The 26,195-nt window shown below is 42.4% G+C and overlaps 1 protein-coding gene and 1 non-coding gene across 2 annotated transcripts in view; both read right to left on the bottom strand.

Annotated features, from left to right (window-relative positions):
* The window catches only part of RSRC1 (arginine and serine rich coiled-coil 1), a 382,357-nt gene that overhangs the window by 142,658 nt on the left and 213,504 nt on the right, over nucleotides 1–26,195 (bottom strand). The gene's annotated exons all lie outside the window — the stretch shown is intronic.
* Nucleotides 1,233–1,370, bottom strand: LOC114816267. Its single transcript, XR_003764031.1, has one exon. It is a non-coding gene; the product is annotated as a small nucleolar RNA SNORA7 (small nucleolar RNA).

Here is a 26,195-nt window from a genome sequence, read left to right as displayed (position 1 = left end):
GACTAGTAGGTATGATTACTATAACTATTATTATTTATTGAGCACCCTCTGGGAGCATTGTATTCTACTGAGCCTAGTTTGGGATGTAGTGATCAAGCAAGTGGCATATTCCTGCCCACAGGGAACTTTCAATCGATTAAGGGAGGTATGTCAGCATTTATGAGGATTTTGCATGCATTCAAATCTTAAGCAATTAGGTTTTCAATATCTCCTTTCAGTAGGTGGTTCTTTTCAATGCTTGTTACTCCCATTCTAGACTTGTTTCTTTCCACTGGATCATGCTGTCTTCCTACTAGAAGGGTGAGAACCAGAAAAGTTGGTTTTTAACCCAGAGGACAGAACTAAAATCTATCCTGAGAAGCAGTGTTGCCTAGTGGATAGAGCACGGGCCTGGGAGTCAGAAGGACCTGGGTTCTAATCCCGGCTCTGTCAATTATCTCCTGTGTGACCTTGGGGGCAAATCACTTCACATCTTTGTGCCCCAGGTACCTCATCTGTAAAATGGGGATTAAGACTGTGAGCCTCACGTGGTACATGGATGATTAACTTGTACCAACCCCAGCACTTTACACAGTGCCTGAGACATAGCGATTAACAAATACCACAATTATTGCCTAAATACTTCTCAGGCTCTATAGAAGAGTAGCCCAAACTCTTTTAGTTCCACATCTTTAAAATTAAACCCCAAAGAGATCATTATTGTAATAATTATGACTTTTATTAAGTGCTTATAGTGTACCAAGCACTGTGTAAAGTGCTGGGGGAAACAACAGGTAGATTTGACTTAGTTCCCACACAAGTTTCTCAAACTAGAGGTAGGGAAAGCAGGTATCTTTTTCCCATTTTATGGAAGAGGACACTGAGGTTTAGTCAGGTTAAATGACTCGGTAAGGTGATAGAGTAGCCGGACAAGTACCTACCTAAAACAGGGCAAAATACATGTTACTTCAAATACATCTACTATTACTACAGAGCTAAGAATCCTTTTCAAGAAGGGTCACTGCCTCCTCGTCTCCACCATGTAACCCTATTTTTGTCTTCTGCTGAACCCATGGGCACATCTCTCCCACAACGCCCCAATTCCACCTGCAATCATTCCAGTAGTGGATCCGTAGAGTCTTCTTGGTAAAAATACAGAAGCGGTTTACCACTGCCTCTTTCCACGTAATAAACCTGAGTCTCAGCCCTCGACTCTCTCCCAGGCAGCTGCTGCCCAGCACGGGTGAGTTTTGACTTGTAGCAGATGGCCTTCCGCTCGCTAGCCACTGGCCAAGTTAGGAATGGAATGGGTAGGCCTCTGCTTGACTCTTCCTCCCATAGGCGAGACTGGTAGAGTACTGGAAACTCTCCAGGGGAGACCCTGAGAGGGGATGTGACCCTATACCTAATTTGAAAGAACCTAGGATTCCTGCTGCCCAACCCTATGCTCATTCCATAACTACTTTGTTGCTGTTCATATGTAATTAAGCTAGCAAGATGCAAATTATACGCATAATACTGAGTTCTGCATTTAATAACTTCCATTTTCCAACCATTACTGATTCCCATGACCATACTGTTTTAGGGTAGATTAGAAAGTGTGTGGAATTAGCGGATTTACTGCATGCCCTAGATAGAATCCAATAATTTGACCGAGACCCTGATATGCATGTCTCATCCTGCTAAACAAATGTAGACAATTTCAAATATTACTTAGTTCAATAATTTGTAACAGTTCAAAAAAGAGGTGGAAAGGTATGAGGGGTATAAATACTAGAAGGATTGGGTATAAAGACATACCAATCTTTCCCGCCAGAGTTTTTTTTTTAAATGCTTTTCAAAGCAGAGAATGCAATATCATAAAATTTATCCATTCTACACCTCATAATCATCTCTAAATCTAATGGGACACAAATGCATTTCATCAGAGATGAAATCTTCAGTGACTGCTAAAATGAAAATCAAAAAAATTATTACAGTCTAGTAGTTTGGCTTGCAGCGAGCATTAATCAGAAATCATAATAAATCCACATGCTTCTTTAGACAGCACATTAGTCAAACAGTTTTGTATGATAACGACGTTGACTAATGGGCTCTGAGTTAGAAGGGTCAATCATAAACTCATCAAATGCTTCATTTAATTTCTTAATTTGGACAAACACAATTTGTTTTGGGGAAAGATATCAGGTGTTTGTGAATGAATAATGGCTATGCAACCAAACTCCATTAATCAGCTCATGATTACAAATGACTCAGAGATTGTTTATTCTAATTTCATTCATTTGGGTCAACAAAGAAAACATGAGCAAATAAAACCATTCGGGGAAAAATGGCACACATTTCTCCACAGTTAATAAGGTAATGATAAATATTCTTTCAATAGCTGTAGCACAAGGATTTTAAAACTCGGGTGGGAACGATTTCATTTTTGAAAGAAATATAGTAAGAATGTATAAGCATAAAACAAATTCGGATACTCCTATTGTAAGGCATATCTGTGATACTTAAGAATTTACTATTCTGTATTAATCACTGGGGCAAATACAAGCTAATTAGGTTGACACAGTTCCTGTCTCATGTGGGGCTCACAGCCCGTTAAATTGTAAACTCCTCCAGGGCATGATCAATCATTCAATCAATCATATTTACTGAGCACTTACGGTGTCTACTAGGTGCTTGGGAAAGCAGCTCGTTGTGGGCAGGGAACATGTCTATAAATTCTGTTACACTCTACTCTCTCAAGTGCTTAGTACAGTAGTCTGCACACAGTAAATACTCAATAAGTATGATTTACTTATTGATTGATGGCAATACAACAGAGCTGGTAGACATATTCCCCATCCACAAATAAGTTTACGGTCTTGGGGGGGGACAGAGATTAACATAAACTGGGTTATATACATAAGTACTATGGGGTTGAGGATGGGTGAATATTAAATACTCCCCCTGTAATCTTTATCTGTGCTTTTGGGAATCATTCAGAATTCAGTACTACTAAAAGCAAGTGTTATTGCATTTGAGAGAGGGAATGAAAACAGGGGTTGGAAATGCAGGTTTAGGAAGCGAGATCTGGCTTATCTAGATACAAACATGGTTCTTGAGCAAAGCCAGTCTGTGGCAGCCATCACTCTGTAGACTCAGTACCACGAAGGCAGGGCCATCAGCTTCAATTTCCAAACATTCTGGGCAGGAAATAGCTGGGCTACCCTGAGCCACTGAGTCAGAGAGGAACTGAGGGGGAGCCTAGATGGTGGCCCCATTCCTTTTATTCTCTCAGTAGGACAGGTGGCCCTGCCTGGCCCGGGAACCAGTGAGACGACCTCTTCCCCGCTAGTAAGATGGCAGAGCAAGCTGGACCTGTCCTCACCCTGCCCCGAGCCCACATGGGGGTGCCCCCCGTGGGCCAGAACCCATCGCAGTAAGTGACCAATGGTGGCCCAAGACGGGGTAGCCTATAGGTGCTGGGCAGCGGGGAAGGGCAACCCTAAATTTGACACTGCACAAACTGATCGCCATTCCCACAGCCCCAAAGAAGCCGAAGATTCGGCTCCCATGCGTGCTGGGTTAAAATGGCTGAGGTGAGTGGTGGCGGAGATGCGGAGGGAATGAGGAGCACTTAATTATTTAATGTTGCACCTGCCACCGCTGCCAGATCCCAACAGGTGACTATGTCGGGGCGTGACAGGATGGGGGCTGGCAGTAGGAATGGTGTAATTCCTCCGTCTTCTCTGGCGAGGAGAAAGAGCCAGTTAATTCCAAGCCGTTCATTCTTTCAATCATATTTATTGACTGCTTACTGTGTGCAGAGCCCTATACTAAGCGCTTGGGTTGCTTTACTCCCTCCCCAACCTATATACAAGCAAAATAATTTCTGATTTGTTTGAGATTTTCAGGCCCTTTTCTGCCTACAAACCTATTCTGATTGCCCAATGTCCTCCCTCTCCCAGTCTTCAAAGATAACACTATTTCCACTCCAGCTTAAGGCAAACAATTGTGTACCTCTACATTCTGAATTATCCTCTCTGGGTCGCACCTGGAGAGTTTCCAGTATTCTACTGTCTGGGCTATGGGAGGAAGAGTCAAGCAGAGACATATCCATTCCATTCCTAGCTTGGGCAGGGGCTAGCGAGTGGAAGGCAATCCGCTACAAGTCAAGACTCCCCTGTGCTGGGCAGCTGCGGCATGGGAGAGAGTTGAGGGCAGAGACTTAAGTTTACCGTGTGGAAGGAGGCAACCGTCAACCACTTCCGTATCTTTACCAGGAAAACTCTCTGGATCCACTACCAGAATGACTGCAGATGAAAATGTGGCATGCTGGGAGAGATGCGCCCATGGTGTTGTTTATGGGTTGGAGACAACTCGACAGTATGACAAGACAGTATTCTGAATTAAGACTAACAACTAACACCTCTAATCATGGTGCTTTGCAATTATGCCATTCACCCTGCCCCCTTCCCAAATAATAATGTTGGTGTTTGTTAAGCGCTTACTATGTGCAGAGCACTGTTCTAAGCACTGGGGTAGATACAAGGTAGTCAGGTTGTCCCACGTGAGGCTCACAGTTAATCCCCATTTTACAGATGAGGGAACTGAGGCACCGAGAAGTGAAGTGACTTGCCCACAGTCACACAGCTGACAAGTGGCCGAGCTGGGATTCGAACCCATGACCTCTGACTCCAAAGCCCTTGCTCCTTCCACTGAGCCATGCTGCTTCTCAAGGAGCAGGGGGCAGGGTGATTGAGGGGCCCCTCTCAAGGTAGGAGGGGCCAGGGTGATTGAGGGCTTTAAAACCAATGGTGAGAAACTCCTCTTTGATGCGTAGATGGATGGGCAACCACTGGAGTTTCTTGAGGAGTCAGGAAACATGTCGAGCATTTTTATAGAAAAATGATCCGGGCAGCAGAGTAAAGAATGAACTGGAGAGGGGAGAGGCGGGAGGCAGAGAGGTCCGCAAGGAGGGTGATACAGAAATCAAGTCCGGTTAGGATAAGTGACTGGATTAACGTGGTAGTAGTTTGGATGGAGAGGAAAATGTGGATTTTAGTGATGGTGTCAGGGTTGAACTGACAAAATTTAATGATGGATGCAATATGTGGGTTAAATGAGAGAGAACAGTCACGGATAACTCCAAGTTTACTGGCTCGGGAAGCGGGAGGATGGTGGTGCCATCTACAGTGATGGAAATTAATAATAACAATAATGTTGGTATTTGTTAAGCGCTTACTATGTGCAGAGCACTGTTCTAAGCGCCGGGGTAGACACAGGGGAATCAGGTTGACCCACATGGGGCTCACGGTCTTAATCCCATTTTACAGATGAGGGAACTGAGGCACAGAGAAGTTAAGTGACTTGCCCACAGTCACATAGCTGACAAGTGGCAGAGCCAGAATTCGAACCCATGACCGTTGACTCCAAAGCCCAGGCTCTTTCCACTGAGCCATGCTGCTTCTCAGGGGAAGGGCAGGGTTTGGGTGGGACGATAAAATATTCTGTTTAAGACATATTAAATTTGAAGTGATGGGAGGATGTCCACGTAGACGTGTCCTGAAGACAGGAGGAAATGTGAGAAAGGGAAAATGGTACTGTTCTCTACGGTGATGGGAAAATCAAAAGGAGGAGAGGGTGTGGGTGGAAAGAAAAGGAGTTCTGTTTTGGACATGTACAGTCTGAGGTGTCGGTGGGATGTCCAAGTAGATATGTCCCGAAGGCAGAAGGAAATGCTAAGGTTCTCAGAAGACTAAAGATTTAACTAAGATATAAAGATTTAACTGAGATTAAAGACTTCCTTCAATCCCTAAAGGAAAATGCAGAAATTGCAAAATTGCATGGTTTTTTTGGTTCATACCTGGACTAAAATGTTTAATTGGGAATTTAGAAAATTGCGACAGGTACCAAATACAAACTCCAAATACCCCAGTAAAGTTTGCTAGATAAAGAAGATAGAAAACTATCTTCTTTATCTCGCAAAACTTAGGTAACTGTAAATTTGACATTAATATAAGATCACCTACAAGCCTGCAAGATACATCTGCACATAATTAGCTCTCATATTTGCATCAAAATCATTTACACCATATGCTGCAACATTAGTGAAATCTCATTAGTTAACACAAGCCTGAGCTACTTTCATGTGTCACTGGCATAGAAAACAAATCTTAAGAGTAAAATATTACAAGAAAATGAAAGATATGAACTATTTGGAAATAATTCTGGAAGTAATAAGCATTTACAAATACAAGGCTTCTATGGACATGGGAAATGGGAGTTTCCTGATGCAGTTTGGTCTGTGAAAGAGTGGCGAGAGGGATTTTTGGAAGGCTCTCCTCCCAGAAAAGGATTCCCCTTCAACTCTACAACAGGGTATTGGAGCTTCATGATAAACTTATTCTGAGCTTCCTTTCGCCTAATGACTAATATAAAGAAACAGGAAACCTAGTGGTTAAAGCATGGGCCTTGGAGCTAGAAGGATCTGGTTTCTAATTCCAGCTCTGCCACTTGTCTGCTGTGTGATCTTAGGCAAGTCACTTAACTTGCCTGTGCTTCAGTTCCTTCATCTGTAAAATAGAGATTAAGACTGAGCTCTATATGCAACAGGGACCGTGTCCAACCCGATTATATTCTATATATCTCCCAGTGATTAGAACAGTGCCTGGCACACAGTAACCGTTTAATCTATTATATATGACTCTGTACAAAAGTTTTCCAAAGAAATTCTAATGGCACTTCTTAGTAAAACATAAAGGAAGAATTTGGACACTAGACAATTTAAAGAAAATACATACATTTTCAATTGTGATCACTTTAATTACTGTAAAGCCATTTCTACAAAAGCTAGCAGAGTTTGATCCAAACCACAGTTCATAATGTACCGTATTTGTGGAAATGCTATTGTACCGGTAAACTACCTCTTCCGGTTTGCTAGTAATGCTCCAAAGGGTGATAAGTGTCTGGGGGTTATTTTAGGTCTTTAACTCGGGATTCGAGTTGTATCCTGACCTTGAAGACAAAGATTTTTTAAAAAACACTCCATCGTATTCACTTTTCGGATTTAAATGGCTGAAATGAAAGTAGCAGTGTTGTTACAAGATCAGACTATAATAGCGGTGATGGTATTTGTTAAACCCTTACTATGAGCCAAGCACCGCTCTAAGCGCAGGGGTAGATACAAGATGATCAGGTTGTCCCAAATCGCACTCACAGTCTTAACCCCCATTTTACAGATGAGGTAACTGAGGCACAGAGAAGTTAAGTGACTTGCCCAAGATCACACAGCAAACAAATCCACGAACTACCACTTCAGCACATCTGTAACCAGCTTCTCATTCTGATCCAATATAGCATGGTTCTATCAATGTTATTAATAAAACAAATGCTGGATTATGGAAACAAAGCATGTACTAATAAGTAGATGACTAACTTTTACCCTGAAATACATGATATTTACCATCAGTTCCACCACATAGCTTGGTTTCAATACCATTTTGGCTAGAACATGAGGAGGGAATTACAGAGCATTTTTCCAACATGATAGGCAATGTTGGGTTTGGCATGTCGCATTATCCAAGGATTGCGTGTGTGTTTGAAGTGCAGACAATGATGAGTTTTGCAATGTGAGTTTTCCTTACCATGAGGTTCACAACACATCCCAGGCATTAGAGGGAAATCGACTGTGCCCTTTATGCATTTCCCATTTGACCTTTACTTTTTATCTCTTTGTCAGTTGTCATGGGTAAACCCCTTCAAACAATGACTTTCTGGTTCCTGGGTTAGTCCTGATTTCCTAATTTCAATCTGGACTTCCTTTTTCATTCTTTTCCATTGTTTCTTATTTTGGGAGATACCCCTCCCAGCCTTGTTTACCAAAGGTTTCATTCAAATCTTGCTAGGACTCCTGTCTTTTGTATTTATTCCAGAAGTCCCGGGTAAGGGGTGTTCTTAATTTGGCTTCTTATTCTGGGGGTTTCAACAAGAAATACCTCGTCTCAGAATCAGTGTCTATCACCCTGTCAGATACCAATGTGATTTGCACTGCCAAGTAAATATTCAAGATACTGATAGTTCTCCTCCTGGTTTGCATCTCAAGCCAGCTGACAGCCCAACTAAAGCTAATAGGACAAATCTTTTGAATTTGCTGATGAAAAAGTCATCTGGAATTTGAATCAAAAACCTTTCGAATTCTAACAATCTAACTTCGTGAGGGTTTTTAAAAAATGGTACTTGCTAAGTGTTTATTATGTCTACCACCACCTTGCCCTTACCTCCACTTTCCAGAACTCTATGGATGTTTTTTGCACAGTTATCTCTTTATCTAGCCCTACATTGATCCTCAGAGACTTTGACATTCATATGGATGTTGCAGATGACCTCCCATCTCTACTCGCTGTTCAGTCTTTAACCTCACCAACTCTGAAATCCCACTCTGGACTCAAAGTTTTGTCACATGTCTTCTCTCCCACACACACCCTGCCCACCAAGCTGTCCTGTTCACCGCAGAGATTTCTAATTTCTTGACCCCCCTCCAAATATCCCAGGCCATCATGCTCATTTTGGTCTTCCTACCCAACCTCAAATTCACACCCTCAACTGCATCCTCTCAATTAAACTAAACTCTCTCATTCCCCTGCCTCTCTGTTGATCTCACGCCACCAACCCACAGCCCCGGATCACATCCACAATTTGCTTCCTCTGCTTACAGGATTGCATAGTGGAGAGATGCTAGCATAAATCCAGGCATGAGATGGCTCATCCATCTTGAATTCATCCTCTCCCTGTTATAACTCTATCTTTTTCTTTGCCCAGCAATGCTGTTTCTCACATACTGACTTATGTCCACTGTTTCTGACTTTCAATTCTCTCCTTAAACTCTCTGTACCCACTCCTCCACATCTTTTCCGATTGCCCCAGGCAGCTATTTCAACAGAAAAATGGAAATGATTGGGATTGAACTCTCTAAATTCTCCCCCTCACCTACTCATTTCCACCCTTTAATGCCCCCCATCCACTCTCTCATCCTTCTCTGCCATTTCTCAAGAGATATCCTGCTTCCTTTCAAAACTACCCCTTCCACCTGCAATTCTGACCCCGTCCCTCTGCAACTTATTAAAATACTTGCTTCCTCCCTTATTCCCTCCCTAAGCATCATCTTCAATTGCCCACTTTCCAATGACTTCTTCCCCTCTGCTTTCCAACATCAGCAAATATGCCCTATCTTAAAAAAACTCTCTTGACTCTAGAGCACCCTCCAGTTATCACCCATCTTCCTCCTACCAGGGCTCTGGAAAGTCCTAGAATTGTTTTTTTTTACAACTGCTTCCTTCCCGTCCTCTCCTCCAACTCTCAGTGGTATTCACTGAGAGCTTTCTATATGCACAATACTCTACCAAGTGCTTGGGAGAATACAAACAATTGACTAGGTAGACACAATCCTTGTTCTCAAAGAGCTTACATTTGTCAGAGGAGACAGATAACAAAATAAATTACAAGTAGGGTAAGCAACAAAATATAAGGATACATATATAACTGAGTGGGGTTTAGAGTGAGTACCTAAGTGCTTAGGGAGTATGGATTCAAATGCATAGGAAAAGTGAAGGACAATAAGATGGATAGATGAGTGGTTAGGCCGCGAGGGCCACCAGGAGGAGAGGAAGCCATAACAGAGTTTTGATGATGGGGAGGCTGTTGGACTATTTAAGGGGGTGGGAGTTATGTGTCAAGGACTGTACTGGGGTAGGTACAATCAAATCAGAAATAGTTTCTGCCCCACGTGGGGTAACCAGTATAACAGAGAGGGAGAACAATCGCTCCCTCACCCGCCACCACCCTATTTTAAAAGATGAGCAAACTGAATTAAGTGACTTGTTAAGGTCACTCAGCAGGCAAGTGGGTGGTGCTGGGATAGGAACCTTGGTCTTCTGACTTCCAGCCCTATGCTCTTTCCACTAGGCTGCATTGCTCAGCATAATCATAATCATAATGATAATGTTACTTGTTAAGCGCTTACCATGTGTCACTCATTGTACTAAGGGATGGGGTGGATACGAGCAAATCGGCTTGGACACAGTCCCTGTCCCACGTGGGGCTCACAGTCTCAATCCCCACTTACAGATGAGGTCCTTCTGACTCCCAGATCTGTGCTCTTTCCACTAGGCCACGCTGATTCATTCATTCAATCATATTTATTGAGTGCTTACTGTGTGCAGGGCACTGTACTAAGCACTTGGAAAGTACAATTCGGCAACAGATAGAGACAATCCCTACCCAACAACGGGCTCCCAGTCTAGAAAGGGGGAGACAGACAACAAAACAAAACAAATAGGCTTCAATAGCATCAAAATAAATAAATAGAATTATAGACATATGCACATCATTAATAAAATAAATAGAATTATAAATATGTACAAATACACACAAGTGCAGTGGGGTGGGGAGGGGGGTAGAGCAGAGGGAGGGAGTAGGGGCGATGGGGAGTGGAGGATGAGTAGAGGAAAAGGGATTCCCCGGTGGCATAAACCCTCTGGCAATTTCCAGCAGCTGTGGATGTATTTATACCCATCCTGGGCACATTTACGTATCTGCTCTTCAGTAGTACATTCAGTTCATACTCTGTTAGTAAATATTTACACGTCTGTTTAACCCCATTAGACTATAAGCTCCCTGTCGGCAGAGATCATGTCACTTTACCATTTAGTAATTTCTAAGCACTTAGTGCTGGGCAAAATGCCCAGAGGGCACTCAGCAAATAACAGTATTACTACCACTGCCTTATGGATCTGCTGAATGCAGAACACCTTTGCCCTGAAAGACAGTGAGGATATGGATCCCAGACTTCTCTATCACCGTGGATGGCATGACCATCCTTCCCGTCCCGCAGGCCCGCAATCTCGCTGTCATCCTTGACTCGTCCCTCTCGTTCACCCCACACATCCTATCCGTTACCAAGACCTGCCGGTTTCACCTCTACAATATCGCCAAGATCCGCCCTTTCCTCTCCACCCAAACGGCTACCTTACTATTACGGGCTCTCATTATATCCCGGCTAGACTACTGTGTCAGCCTTCTCTCTGACCTCCCTTCCTCCTCTCTCGCCCCGCTCCGGTCTATTCTTCACTCCGCTGCCCGGCTCATCTTCCTGCAGAAACGATCTGGGCATGTCACTCCCCTTCTTAAACAACTCCAGTGGTTGCCTATCGACCTCCGCTCCAAACAAAAACTCCTCACTCTAGGCTTCGAGGCTCTCCATCACCTTGCCCCTTCCTACCTCTCCTCCCTTCTCTCTTTCTACCGCCCACCCCGCACGCTCCGCTCCTCTGCCGCCCACCTCCTCACCTTCCCTCGGTCTCGCCTATCCCACCGTCGACCCCCGGGTCATGTCCTCCCGCAGTCCCGGAACGCCCTCCCTCCTCACCTCCGCCAAACTGATTCTCTTTCCCTCTTCAAAACCTTACTTAAAAATCACCTCCTCCAAGAGGCCTTCCCAGACTGAGCTCCTCTTCCCCCTCTACTCCCTCTGCCATCCCCCCTTTATCTCTCCGCAGCTAAAGCCTCATTTTCCCCTTTTCCCTCTGCTCCTCCACCTCTCCCTTCCCATCCCCACAGCACTGTACTTGTCCGCTCGACTGTATATATTTTCGTTACCCTATTTATTTTGTTAATGAATTGTACATCGCCTTGATTCTATTTAGTTGCCATTGTTTTTACGAGATGTTCTTCCCCTTGACGCTGTTTAGTGCCATTGTTCTTGTCTGTCCGTCTCCCCCGATTAGACTGTAAGCCTGTCAAACGGCAGGGACTGTCTCTATCTGTTGCCGACTTGTTCATCCCAAGCGCTTAGTACAGTGCTCTGCACATAGTAAGCGCTCAATAAATACTATTGAATGAATGAATGAATGAATGAATGGATGCTAGTGATTTTCACTTTTACCAACTAATAAAGACCTTTAAGCTCAGTACATTGTTTTTAGCATTGAGAAGCAGCACGGCATAGTGGATAGAACACAGGCCTGGGAGTCAGAAGGTCATGGGTTCTAATTCCGCTTCCACCATGCATCTGCTGTGTGACCTTAGGCAAATCACTTTACTTCTCTGCATTTCAGTTACCTTATCTTTAAAATGGGGAATTAGACTTTGAGCACCAAGTGGGACTGGGAGTGTGTCCAACCTGATTAGCTTGTAATAATACTAATAATAATATTAGTATTTGTTGAGTGCTTACTATGTGCAGAGCACTGTTCTAAGCGCTGGGGTAGATACAGGGTAATCATGTTGTCCCATTTGAGGCTTACAGTCTTAATCCCCATTTTACAGATGAGGGAACCGAGGCACAGAGAAGTTGAGTGACTTGCCCACAGTCACACAGCTGACAAACCCGGGCTCTTTCCACTGAGCCACGCTGCTTCTCTGTATCTACCCCACTGCTTAGAACAGTGCTTGACACAGAGTAATGGCTTAACATATAGCATCATCATCATCATCAGGGGACTGGACATTACTTGGGCAAAGCTAGGCAGAAGAGGTGGATTTTTGGAGATTTGAACCCATAATAATAATGATAATCATAGTATTCGTTAAGTGCTTACTATGTGCCAAGCACTGTTCTAAGTCCTGGGGAAGATGATGACCTAGTATAAGTTAATGACCTAGGTTAATGTCCTTTTACAAGTTAATCAAGTTAACCTATCCTCTGCCTCTATGCCCCCTCCATCAAACACTCCTTTATCATAGAATTTATTTCTTCAAAATGGCATCAGCTCAACACCAGAACTGTCAGAGAAGAGGCTTTCTTAATATTAATAATAATAATGATATTTGTTAAGCACTTACTACATGCCAAGCACTGTTCTAAGCACCGGGGTAGATACAAGGTAATCAGGTTGTCTCACATGGGGCTCACAGTCTAAATCCCCAATTTACTGATGAGGTAACTGAGGCACTGAGAAGTTAGGTGATTTGTCCAGTTCACCCAGCAGACAAGTGGCAGAGCTGGGATTAGAACCCACATCCTCTGACTCCCAAGCCCATCACTCTCTTCTCTGGATTCTTCACCATCCACTGGGGTTTACATGTCACCTCCAGGACTTGAATCGGGCTCTCAACTGCTCGAGTTTACACTGGGTCATTTTGATGGCTATGATTCTTTGCCACCTCCATGTTCAAAGCTGTCACCAGGATCATTTGGACCTACCATGTGGCTCTTTGCTACCATGGAATTTAGACCCTAAAATGGCAGAAAACAGCAGGAACCATAATACTCCCAGAAAAGACATTGCCCATCACAATGGAAGAGATTGTCACAGACCGAAATGGCATGAAAGAATGCTTTGATCGTCATGAGAGTAGACACATACAAGGACAACAATAGTCTTGAAACACTCTTGGAGTTTGGTTCTGTTTATATATATACATATATATATGTATAAATATATATATATATACACATATATTTATTTATCCATGACACTAGTTCTAAACCCAAAGTGAGCAGGGTGGTCAAGGTTCAAAACTGAAATTTATTTCTATCCCTGAAAGAGAGAAAAACAGTTATCCAACTTAAAAGTTATCTTTATAGAGGCCAAGAGGCTTTTCACATAAACTTCAATTCCACAGTAAAATTAAAATTCAAAATAAGATGTACTGAGACAAGAGATCCTTTACACAGTACACTGTTATCAGTTGCAGACTATTAACTGCCAATTTAAGCACTACACAATGGTTTGCGTTAACCTACTACATTAGAACAATTCTTTTAAGGCTCGTTTGAATTTATTTGCATCGTCACACTCTTATTCCCTTCTATCGTAATAGAAAGCACTAAAAAATTAGTCTTATAAAATAATTTTAATTGATTGATTGCCTCTTTCTTTCGCTCAACAGCCCCTAAGACAATGTTTGAAAAAGAAAGTTAAAGCATTAGGTTCTCTAGTGAAAGATTAGCCCATTTTAAAATGACTAAAAAAGTATTTTTACTTTATTTTGGGTGTTTCTGAACATCTGATGTACTTTTACATTTGTATACATCAGGGCAAGAGATAGGGAAGGAAATAAAGTTCACTACTAAAAAAGTTTTTAAAAATTATTTTAGAAAAAGAAAGGCAAGAGTTTGAATTGTAATGAATGATCCTATTAGTTCCACTAGACTAAAATCATACAGTCGTCGTATGTGGTCTTTTCAGCCACATCTGTCATGAGCTATTTTGGAAATAGAGAATGAAGAATATTGACCAATCGTTCAACAGCTAAGACTATGGAGCGCGCTTATGATTTGCTTTTCCTTAGAAGACAGCTAAATTCATAGGAAGATATATGATAGCTCTTTGCAAAACATATTGAAAATTTTGCATTTCTGCATTAATCTTAGTGTAAACCAAATGAACAGAAAAGCACAACGCGTGATAGTAAATGTTCTCAAAACAACTAGTAACACAGCGAGAATGAAAATGTTTTTAAGCTATGCTGCCAAACAAGAAGTTATTCCATTTGACAAAATATTTTAAATAATCGTACTCTAAAACTCCCAAATCCAATTGTCCTTTCTTAAATTCCTTTCGAACTTGGTTTTCAATGCAATTCTAGATAGAAACACAGACATGTGAAACGGTAACTTGGTCAACACAGTTCCTATGAAAACTCAGATTCCCCTCTAGTAATTTCCCTTACAGGAAGAGGAATTTTCATTGAAACGCTATAGAAAACTAAGGCTCCCAGAATAAATATTCAATCGAATCAAAATATCAATACTGGACTTAACTCTGGAGACAGGGCTGGGAGGCCACTCATTAACTTTTAATGGCACAAACATCTCACACTTGCAGAAATGTCATCAACCGCAAAAAGCGGCATTCGGAGGCACTACTTCATCAACTAAATGGCTGCAACTTTTCTAAGCGCTCCCGAAAAGGACGAGGCCCCATTTGATATACAGACGCGCCCCAAGTCCTCAAACCTCAGTCACTCGTCTTTATTTCGGTAATGAAGTCTGGGAAAGAAATCACAGACACCCAAGTGGTTTGGCAACTGTAAGTGACAGAAGCCCCACTAAATCCTCTGTTTACACTAGGGATTAGCTGAGTAGATTGTGAGTAGAAAACTGAGCTGTCCATGGTCAAGGGAACCTGCTTGCTGTCAGCCTCGGGGCACTGGGACAAAACATGGTCCTGGTAGGAAGTGACCCATAAACATATTCCTCCGAAAGATTTATACAAAGCCAGGCTGCCTCATAGAAACTCCATATGACCATTAACTGGGCCGCAAGGCCTGCCAGGAGGCCTAATTACAGGTCTACAGAGCCTAATAACAAAAGCTGAAGAGCTTTAGCCTAGGGATGATCTGCTTTATACTGACTTGAGAGAGTCCATATACAGCAACAAAAAGAAAGAGGTTTAGCTTTAAAATTCTCCCTAGAGACTCAGCATTGTAACTAAGTCTGGAAAGCCCACATGCAACATACTTCAGATAGGCTTAAACATAACACCCTCTCAAAATTAACATTCAACTACTGCCTGCTTAACATCTGCTCAAATGGGGCAAGTTGCTGGGATATTGTCCGACTAGAGTAAAAAGCCTCGAAGGGTAAGCAAGCGGGATTCAAATGCCGATTTATGGACCTTGTTTCCGTGAATGATTTGCAGATTTTATAAATATGAGATTTTCCTTTTAATAATATTGTCGAGTTCTTAAGCAGTTCAGTTATTTGCCCTGTTTGGTCAAGGACAAAGGCAGAGATCAATCATATTGTTCCAGACTGAATGAGAATTGTGCATTAACATTAATGGCATGATTTACCACTAAAATTATTCACTTTTTATTTGTCGCTCCCCAAAGGTCGAAAAGTTCAACCGCGGCACGGTAAGTTGAGCTTTACCTCGCTCAGGAAAATCAATTAAAATGGAAAACATTAAAGAAAAACTTTTATTTGTAGTTTGTAGACTCCTCATACCCCACCTTCTCCTTCTAGTGCATAAAAAGATCTGATTTCTAAATCTGAGCCTTGGTACATGATTAGGGTTGATTTCAGGGCAGAGGTAATTGTAAAGAAAGCACATGGACCTCTGAGGAATGGAAATTTCATATTTCTATGGATGTTTACTCCAATTTGCACTGCTGTTAATGGGTTTCTGAGATTGAGCATTATATACTGTTTTTATTTGATTGTTCCAAGAACAGTGGGGCTTGCATAAAATGACACACTCTATTTCTCTTTCCGGAATGATGGAACAACAATACTTTTATTTTCACCCAAGGTCTTGGCAAATACTAAGGCGAGATGTAATTATTTCTCTGTGAATAAGTTAAAATGCTTCAGTTTAATATTCACTTTTGTATTGTAGCTATCCCAACAGGCTCCAGGAGCACACAGGAGGAATTAAAAATAAATGGCTGAAAGTCTTCAAAACTCTTTCCCATTCTAAGAGTCTAAGAAAAAATAATATCCTACTGATATCTAAAGAGCTTTTTGTTCAGAATTCCTGAGCCGCTGATGAAGTAGCCTTCTAAAATGTAAGAGATTTAATGTTTTATTAAGATGGGTCCTCAACACTGCACATGGACTGGTGCGTAAAGAGAAATGGCTCCCCTGACCAGAAGCAGGAGCCATTTGAAACATGGAAGATCGGAGAGTTAACAATAGAGCTATGTCTACACTGAGGTGTCTAATGACAGCAGTAGTCAATACAAATTCAAGTTTAACGTACTGTCAGAAGAATGTGACTAGAAAGATAGAAACTGAAATTACCTTGAAATTACCTCAATACCTTGGGCATTAGCAGATCTCACAACACACCGAGAAAAGCGGGACTTGGAATGGATCCTGAAGATTTTAGTAATACTGAGTAGTAACAAGATGAAATGGAGGCAGGGAACTCTGCTGTATTCATTCATTCCAGAGTATTTATTAAGCACTTACTGTGTGCAGAGCGCTGTGCTAAGCGCTTGGGAAAGTACAATACAACAATAAACAGTGACGTTCCCTGCCTGCAACGAGCTCACAGGGTGGATGGGGGGAGACAGACATCAATAAAAATAAATAAAATTACAGATATAGTCATAAGTGCTGTAGGGCTGGTGCGGGGGCTGTGGGAGAGCAAAGGGAGCGACTCAGGGCAACGCGGAAGGGAGTGGGAGATGAGGAAAAGTGGGGCTTAGTCTGGGAAGTGCTTAGGACAGTGCTCTGCATAGAGTAAGTGCTCAGTAAAGGCCACTGATGATGAAGGAGCCAGATTTTATTATTCTTAAACATTTATGAAACAGTGAAGCAATTTACTACATATTTTTCACAAAAACTAGATGAAATAGGTCAATATTATTAACTTTTTTTAATTCATAAGGAAACCAAGAAGAACGGGGTAAAGGGATTTAAACATATGGAGCAAATCAGCAGCAGAGGTTGGAATTCAGAAGTTACTCTCTGTCGAACAATCCAAAAGCCTTCCCAGTCCCACAGCCTTTAAAGAGCAGATTTAGATATGATTTTGTTCAACAACCAAAAGGTTCTTATAATAAAATTCTGCTAGAGGAATAAAGATTGAGACTTCCAAGGCACAAACATTTAGGCCTATCAAAGTATGGTGATGACTAAGATTAAAAAGGTTCTAAGAATTCTGCTCCACATATTTGGAATAATCAATAAATTACTGCCGTTCCCCTCCATCCCCTGCAGAACATCATTTCCAATTGCTTATTTACGATCTACATTACATTTTGCCAGCTTCCTCCTGAGCTCCACGGAATGTTCTTACCCGAGCCCGATGCCGATAAATTATATTAAATCCTTCTCTTGCGACCCTAACAGCCTCGTGAAAATGGTACCGATATTTCCACCCCCCCTGCACCCATCCTTCGCTTGATCTCTTGGTACCCAAGGCTTTCTGTTTCCTTCTCTCCAGGCATGCATTCAGGGTCAAATGGCATTGGTTTAATGCTGCTCTGGGTCCCTTTATGGTTTCCACTGAACATTGCTTATGTGTGTTAACATGAACCACCTAAACAGGGTTGGCCCAAAGGACTTGCTGAAGGTCTTGTTTCCACTACACTGTTCTAAAACTGGCTTGAACACAGAAAGACTCCAGCACAGTGGGAGTATGGAAACTTCCTGACCTTCCCCGTTCTCGATTATCTTTTGGGGATTATCAATTCCATTCTAATGGATGACTAATCTGGCCCTGCTCTGGACTACCAACACCCTTAACCCAGTTCTGGGTATATTCGCTTCTGGAAAATGCTGGCTAATATCCTTCTAGCCGAATCCAATGGCCTTTACCCCACCCTAATCATCCTCGACCGCCTTTGATATTTTTGACGAACCCCTTCTCCTAGAAACATTATCTAACCTCGGCTTCGCTCATACTGTTCTCTCCTGGTTCTCCTCCTATCTCTCTGGCAGCTCATTCTCAGTCTCCTTCGTGGGGCCCTTCTCTGTCTGCTAATTATGCGAGTCCCTGATGCTCATTTCTAAGTCTACCTCTTCATCTGCTTTCTTGGAGAACTCATTGGCTCCCATGGCTTCAACCACCATCTCTATGCGGACGATCCCAAAACCATATCCCCAGCCCTAATCTCTCTCCTCTCTGCAGTCTCATATTTCCTCCTGTCTTCAGGACATCTCTACTTGGATGGTCCACTGATATGTCAAATTTAACTGTCCGAAACAGAAAACATCATCTTCCTACCCAAACCCTGACCTCCCCGTGATTTTCCCATCACTGTAGACTGTACCACCATCCTCCCATAACCTTGCATTATCCTTGACTCATATTGCTCAATCAACCCATATGTTCTATCTGTCACCAATTCCTGTCAGTTCTTCCTTCACAACATCTCTAAAATCTGCCCTTTCCTCTCCATCCATACTTCTAATTTACTAATCTAAACACTTTGCAATCTGGACTACTGAATCAGCCTCCTCTCTAACCTCTCTGTCTTCTGTCTCTTCCCGTTTCGATCTATACTTTACTCTGCTGCCCCAATCATTTGTTGTTTTCTTTTAAAAAAAAAACAACATTCAGTTCAAATCTCCCCACTCCTCAATAACATCCAGTATTTGCCCATCTGCATCAAACAGAAACTCCTGAGCATCGGCTTTAAAGCACTCAATCAGCTTGGCTCCTCCTACACGACCTCACCCATCTCTGACTACAGCCCAGCCCACACACTTTGCTCCTCTAGTGCCAGCTTGTTCAGTGTGCCCTGATTCATTTATCTTGCCGTAAACCCATTTCCCACATCTTCCCTTCCCCCTCCATATTCATTCATCCATTCGATCAAATTTATTGCGTACTTACTGTGAGCAAAGCACTTTATTATATATGCCAGACCACCACTATTCCCCCCTTCTAAGCCTATTAAAATCACGTCTCCTCCAAGAGATCTTCCCTAAGCCCTCTTTTTCCCGACCCCCTCTCCCTCCTGTGTCATCTACGCACTTGGATTTGGACCCTTTAGCCACTTGATATTCATACTATGCTCCGCCCCACAGTACTTATGTACATACTCATAGCTTATTTATTTATATTATTGTCTGCCTTCCCCTCTAGACTGGACATTCACTGAGGGCAGGAAATGGGCCTACAAACTCTGTTGTATTTTACTCTCCCAAGCACTTAGTACTCTGTACATAGAAAGTGCTCAATAAATACCATTTATCGATCAATTAACAGGCTCACTCAGATTCAGCTAACCGATCACTTTAGAACCCTTTCCAAAAGGGTAGTCAGAAGCCAGCAGTGTTCCATCTTGGGAAACTGCAGGGGAAAACACTGAAATAACCAATACACAGAATACTCTAGAAAATAAAAAAAAGAAAGAAAAAAAAACCAAGGCGGGTTCAGGATCATAATCAGATACTCATCAGCTCTCTCCATTTACTTATCTTCTCTTTTCTCCCACTGCAACCTAGCTCACAGTCTACACCTCTCAAGCCAATCTACTCGCTGTGGCTCGCTCTCACATCTATTTCCAGGATCTATCTCTCATACCCTCAAAGCTGCCTGAAACTGCCTCAGCCTTCACATCCACTGACCACTATTCTCAAAGCCTTTGGGAATCACATCTCCTCAATGAGGCCTCTCATATCCCCATCCAACATTCTGCCCAACTGCCACTTCAGCACTTCCTAGCTATCTCCCCCCATTCAAAGCCCTACTGAGAGAGCTCACCTCCTCCAGGAGACCTTCCCAGACCGAGCCCCCCTTTTCTTCTGCTCTTCCTCCCTTCCCCATCGCCCCGATTCCCTCCCTCTGCTCTACCTCCTCCCCCCGCCCCCTACAGCACTTGTGCATATTTGTACATATTTATTATTCTATTTATTTTATTGATGATGTGTATATATCTATAATTCTATTTCTCTATTTTGATGCCTGCCTACTTGTTTTATCTTGTTGTCTGTCTTCTCCCCCCTTCTAGAGTGTGAGCCCGTTGTTGGGTAGGGATTGTCTCTATCTGTTACCGAATTGTACTTTCCAAGTGTTTAGTACAATGCTCTACACATAGTAAGCTCTCAATAAATGCGACTGAACTTCCACCTCACCTAAGCATACTGAATTCACCCCCAACCCTGCATGGAAAACAACACTTATGTATATACCATTATAGTATTATTGTTATTGTTAATGATTTTGTTGAGCACTTACTATGTGTTAAGCACTGTTTTAAGTGATGGGGGTAAATATAAATTAATTAGGTCAGATACAATATGTACAACATGCAGTTCACAGTCTACAATGGGGGGAGAACAGGAACTGAATCCCCATTTTACAGGTGAAAAAACTGAGGCTCAGAGAAGTTAAGTGATTTACTCAAGGGCAGGCACTGGAGAACAGGATTAGAAACCAGATCCTCTGAATGTCAGGTCCATGTTTCTCCTCATGATGGTACCCTATTACTTCCTCCTACTTGTAATTTCTTTTAGTGTATGTCCCCCCTGCTAGATTTTAGCTCACTGAAGGCAGCAATTATGTCTAATAGTATTAGCATTACACCTACTTAATACCCATTTGGCACCCAGTAGTGTTGTAGGAATTAGGATAGTACAGAGTAACAAAATGACCCATTTCCTGTCCACAAGCATCTTACACTCTTAATAGGGGTGGGAACATAAAAATAATTACAACTAGAGAGGTAAAAAAAATCAATTAAGCACAGGATTTGGGGAATAATTCAGAGAAAGTTTGCTGGAGGAGATGGGATTTTCAACACTTCAGTGTTCATTGCTCACTCTCAAGTGTTCAGTACAGCACTCTGTACTGCATTGGTGCTCATTAAATACTACTGATCGATTGGCCTCTAGGAATCATCTATATCTCTAGCTCTGATCACTCTCTTTCTCTGCTGTCTCGCATTTTCTCCTGCCTTCAGGACATCTCTACTTGGGTGTCCTGCCTATACCTCAAACTTGATATGTCCAAAATGGAACTCCTTATTTTCCTAACCAAGCCCTGTCCTTCCCCTGACTTACCCATCACTGTAGATCGCACCACCATCCTCTCTGTCTCATAAACTCATAATCTTAGCATTATCCTCCACTCGTCTCTCTCATTCAACTCATATATTCAACTAGTCACCAAATCCTGTTGATTCTACCTTCGCAACGGCACTAAAATGTTGTGTCCTCTCCTTCCAAACTGCTACTATGCCGATCAAATCCTGTTGATTCTACCTTCACAATGGCACTAAAATGCTGTTTCCTCTCCATCCAAACTGCTACCATGCCGATCCAAGCACTTATCCTATTCCGCCTTGACTACTGCATCAGCCTCCTCGCTGATCCCTGTGCCTCCTGTCTCTCCACACTCCCGTCCATACTTCATTCTGCTGCCCAGATTATTTTTCTAGAACAAATTCAGGCTACATCTTCCCATTACTCAAGAACCTCCAATGGCTACCCATATTCCTCCATATCAAATAGAAATTCCTTACCATTTGCTTTAAAGTACTCAGTCACCTTGGCCCCTCCTATCCTACCTTGTTGACTTTCTACTATATCTCAGCATGCTTATTTCACTTCTCTAGTGCCAGCCTACTACACTTGGAATGTACAAATCGGTAACAGAGAAAGTCCCTGCCCTTTGATAGGCTTACAGTCTAATCGGGGGAGACGGACAGACAAGAACAATAGCAATAAATAGAATCAAGGGGATGAACATCTCATTAAAATAATAGCAAATAAATAGAATCAAGGCGATGTACATTTCATTAACAAAATCAATAGGGTAATGAAAACATATACAGTTGAGCAGACAAGTTCAGTGCTGAGGGGATGGGAAAGGAGAGGGGGAAGAGCAGAGGGAAATGGGGGGAAAAGAGGGTTTAGCTGCAGAGAGGTGAAGGGGGGTGGTAAAGGGAGTAGAGGGAGAAGGGGAGCTCAGTCTGGGAAAGCCTCTTGGAGGAGGTGAGCTGTAAGTAGGGTTTTGAAGAGTGGAAGAGAATTAGTTTGGCAGAGGTGAGGAGGGAGGGCATTCCCGGACCGCGGGAGGGCGTGGCCCAGGGGTCGACGGCGGGACAGGCGAGAACGGGGGATGCTGAGGAGGTGGACGGCAGAGGAGCGGAGGCTTTCCCAACTAAGCCTTCAGCCCCTCTACTCCCTCTCAGTTTTGCATCAGCCTTGCAATGGAATTTGCACCTTTTACTCACCCCACTTCTCAGCATTTATGTACATATCTGTAATTTATTTTAGTATTTGTCTCACCTCTAGACTATAAGCTCCTTGTGGGCGGGGAATGTGTCCATCAATTCTGTTATATTGAATTTTCCCAAGCACTCAGTACAGCGCTCTCAACACAGTAAGAGTATGATTGATTGATAGATGAATGTAACTGTAAAAGGGAGGGCTTGGTAACTTTGAAAGTTTTGTCAACTCTAGTCTCACAAATTGATACACATAGAACCAGTCACTTTAGAAAAGGTAGATGTGAAGGTCTTTCTTCAGCAAAAAGAAGCGAGGAAGACTGTAAGTTCCTCTCTTAGACTGTAAGCTCCTTGTGGGCAGAGACTATGTCTACTCACTCTATTATATAATACTCTCCAAAAGTATTCTGCACACAGTAAGCATTCAGTAAGTATGACTGATTGACTGATCGAGGAAGAGGTTTGTCAAGCCTGAGGAGAATCTAGTCAGCAATGAACTAGAAGTCCTATTGACCCCTTTCCAGTTTGATCTGACAGTTTTAGAATTCCATGGATTAAAAATACTTTCCCAAGCTTGAATAACAGAGATAGACTCAGTTGGAAATGGGAAGGGCACATCTCTAGTGATGTGAAGAATTATCCCCAAAGATGATTGAATAATAATTATAATTGATAATAATTATGGTGTTTATTCAGCATTTAGTACGTTCCAGGTACTGTACTAAGCATTAGGGTAGACACAAGACAATTGGGTTGGACACAGTCCTGTCCCACACGGCGTTCACAGTCTTAATCCCCATTTTACAGATGAGGGGACATAGGCACAGAGAAGTTAAGTGACTTGCCCAAGGTCACACAGCAGACAAGCGACAGAGCTAGAATTAGAACCCATTACCTTCCGACTCCCAGGCTCATGCTCTACCCACCGGGCTATGATGCTTCTCAAAGAGATTGAAAGAGGGCTTCATGGCTACTGAGCTCCTAAGCCTCTCTCATGAATTCCAAGGCCTAAGGACCTACTAGAGATAGCAACTTGAACAGCAGAGGGTGCTCTGGACATGCCTAAATTCAAACATTCAATGACTGACATCCCTGGAATCCCCGTCAGCTCATTCATATATTTGTTATGCTCTATTCTAGGCTAGAGCCATGGTAAAGCCATGAATATGTTCTAAAACATTTCGGCTTAATATATAGGAGAGTTCCATTAAGGTACTTTTGATGGATTCTGGAGTGTTTCTCTGAGGATTCTTAGAAAAGTACTGAAGGACTATATATTAGTCGAGACTGTACAATGAGAGCAGTGAAGAGTTTGCAGAAATGTACAAAAAAGGAGTGCGACTTTAATGCCTCATTGCTTTCCTTTTGCACAACTACAAATTAGTAAGGAATGCCAACACGTCACACAATACCAAAACATCCAGAGGATTTTCGTCATTTATGTACCACCGTTTCTATTGAGTTCTACCATTATCTTGAATGACACAAAGCTACCCCTTGGGAGAGGAGCAATTTATGTTTGCAAACGAGTATGACGGGTAATAAGATTTAGAAAGTTTTACAAGGTTAGAAGTTTTACTTCTCTACAGCGTGGGAAAAAGAGCAGAAAAACATGTACTTGTGCAGCTGTGAAAATACCATCACATCAGCCCTGAATTTTAATAAACTCCACTTGATTGGATAAAGGTAAGATTGTGGGAATGAATGTAATTTTGGTCTAGCTGGATTTCAGTTATTAGTGGTCCAAGGATGAAAAGCATAGTTCGCATCACGCCACGCACACCCCAACCCAATCCTTCTCAGCAGTATCTTGAGGAGCGATCTCCTAGCTTCTCTGAAAATCTACCTTTTACCCGGAACTACGATCCCATCCTTTTGTGCCTTATTAAAACACATGCCACTTCCTTTTTTCCCCTGACTGCCATCACTAGGTTCAAACATGCCCATGACAACCTTTTTCATCAACTACAATGGACTCTACTTCATCCTAACCCTCTCGACTGCTTTTGACACTGAGGACCATCACCTTCTGGAAACAATCCACCACCTTCTAGAAACAATATCTAACCGTGGCTTTATTGATTGTCCTCCCCTGCTTCTCCTCCTATCTCTTTGCCGCCCCTTCAATCAACTGATCAATCAAGGGTTTTATTAAGTGCTTGCTCAGGGAGGAGTAAAATGAGCTTGGGAGAGTACATTACAACAGAGTTGGTAGCTACATTCCCTGCCCAAAACAAGCGTACAGTCTAGAGCGGGAGACAGACATTAATATAAATAAATTGGTTACGGATATGTACGTAAGGGCTGTGGGGCTGGGGGTGGGGCGAATAAAAGGTGTAAATGCCAGGGTGACGCAGAAAGGAGAGGCAGAAGAGGAATGGCTCGAATGATTGCCCATCCATCTGTGCATCAAACAGAAACTCTTTCCCATTGCTTTAAGGTATCAGTCTGCTCTCCCCCTCCTACCTAACCTCCCTTATTCATCTTCCACTACAACCCAACCCACACACTTTTTTTAAATAAATGGTGTTTATTGAGCACTTACTCTGTGCAGGGCACTGTACTAAGCGCTTGGGAGAGTACAAAAATAACAGAGTTGGTAGGCACATTCCCTGTCCACAGTGATCTTACAGTCTAGTGGGGGCCTACAGTCTGTGCTATGTCACCGTGGGCAAGCCATTTAACTTTTCTGTGCCTCAGTATCTTCTGTACATTGGGGATTATATACCTATTCTCTCTCCTACTGAGACTGTTCAGCCTCTGAGGAATAGGGACAGGATGCGATCTGACTGTGTATCTACCCCAGCCCTTAATAGAATGCTTGGCACATGGTAAATGCTTTTAACAATTTTTTTTACAACATTCATTAAGCGATTACTCCGTGCTCCTTGTCAGCCACTGTATAAGTGCTGGGGTAAATGCAAGCTAATCAAACTGAACATTGTCCGTGTCCCATGTGGGGAACACAGTCTCAATCCCCATTTTGCAGATGAAATAACTGAGGCTCTGATTCTGTTTCTCTGATTCCATCTATGCCAATCCCCACTCTACAATAAGCATAAATCTATTCTCCTTATGCTACGTGAGGAGGATTTAGCACTCAATCTACGTCAGCAAAATTGACATTGAATACGAGGGGGTGGGGAGAAATATGGAAGGCAATTAGACACATTCCTGAAACATCAGAGGAAAAGGCAAACTATCTAACCTATGGCTAATACACCTTTCCTTATCCATGCTACCAGGTAAAATTCAAATGCTGAAAAACTCTACTTCATGCTTTTTCAAGTTCATAAATAATGCTCTGATAATGTAGTAATGAAAATTAGGTACGCTAAGGAATGATTGTCATAATAGACAAAACTTTTTGCCTATATCATGCATTTTAACTAATACCTAGGCCTAGGACCTGTATCTGGTAATTAACTTTCAGCATCCTGTGGAATTAACAGAGCCCACTATCCAAATGTAAAATCTGTTAAATTTAAAAATGTCACAAATGTATTGAGTGATTTGTATCTCTCAATATCCCCCCAAATAAAACCTAAAATAATACAAAACAGATAGAACTTTTAATATATTTTAAATGTTTGGAATGAAAAAAT

Source organism: Ornithorhynchus anatinus, chromosome 1 (assembly GCF_004115215.2).
Source record: "Ornithorhynchus anatinus isolate Pmale09 chromosome 1, mOrnAna1.pri.v4, whole genome shotgun sequence".
Taxonomy (NCBI): Eukaryota; Metazoa; Chordata; class Mammalia; order Monotremata; family Ornithorhynchidae; genus Ornithorhynchus; species Ornithorhynchus anatinus.
Note: the sequence above shows the minus strand (reverse complement) of the source record. Positions and strands in the feature narration are given on the sequence as shown.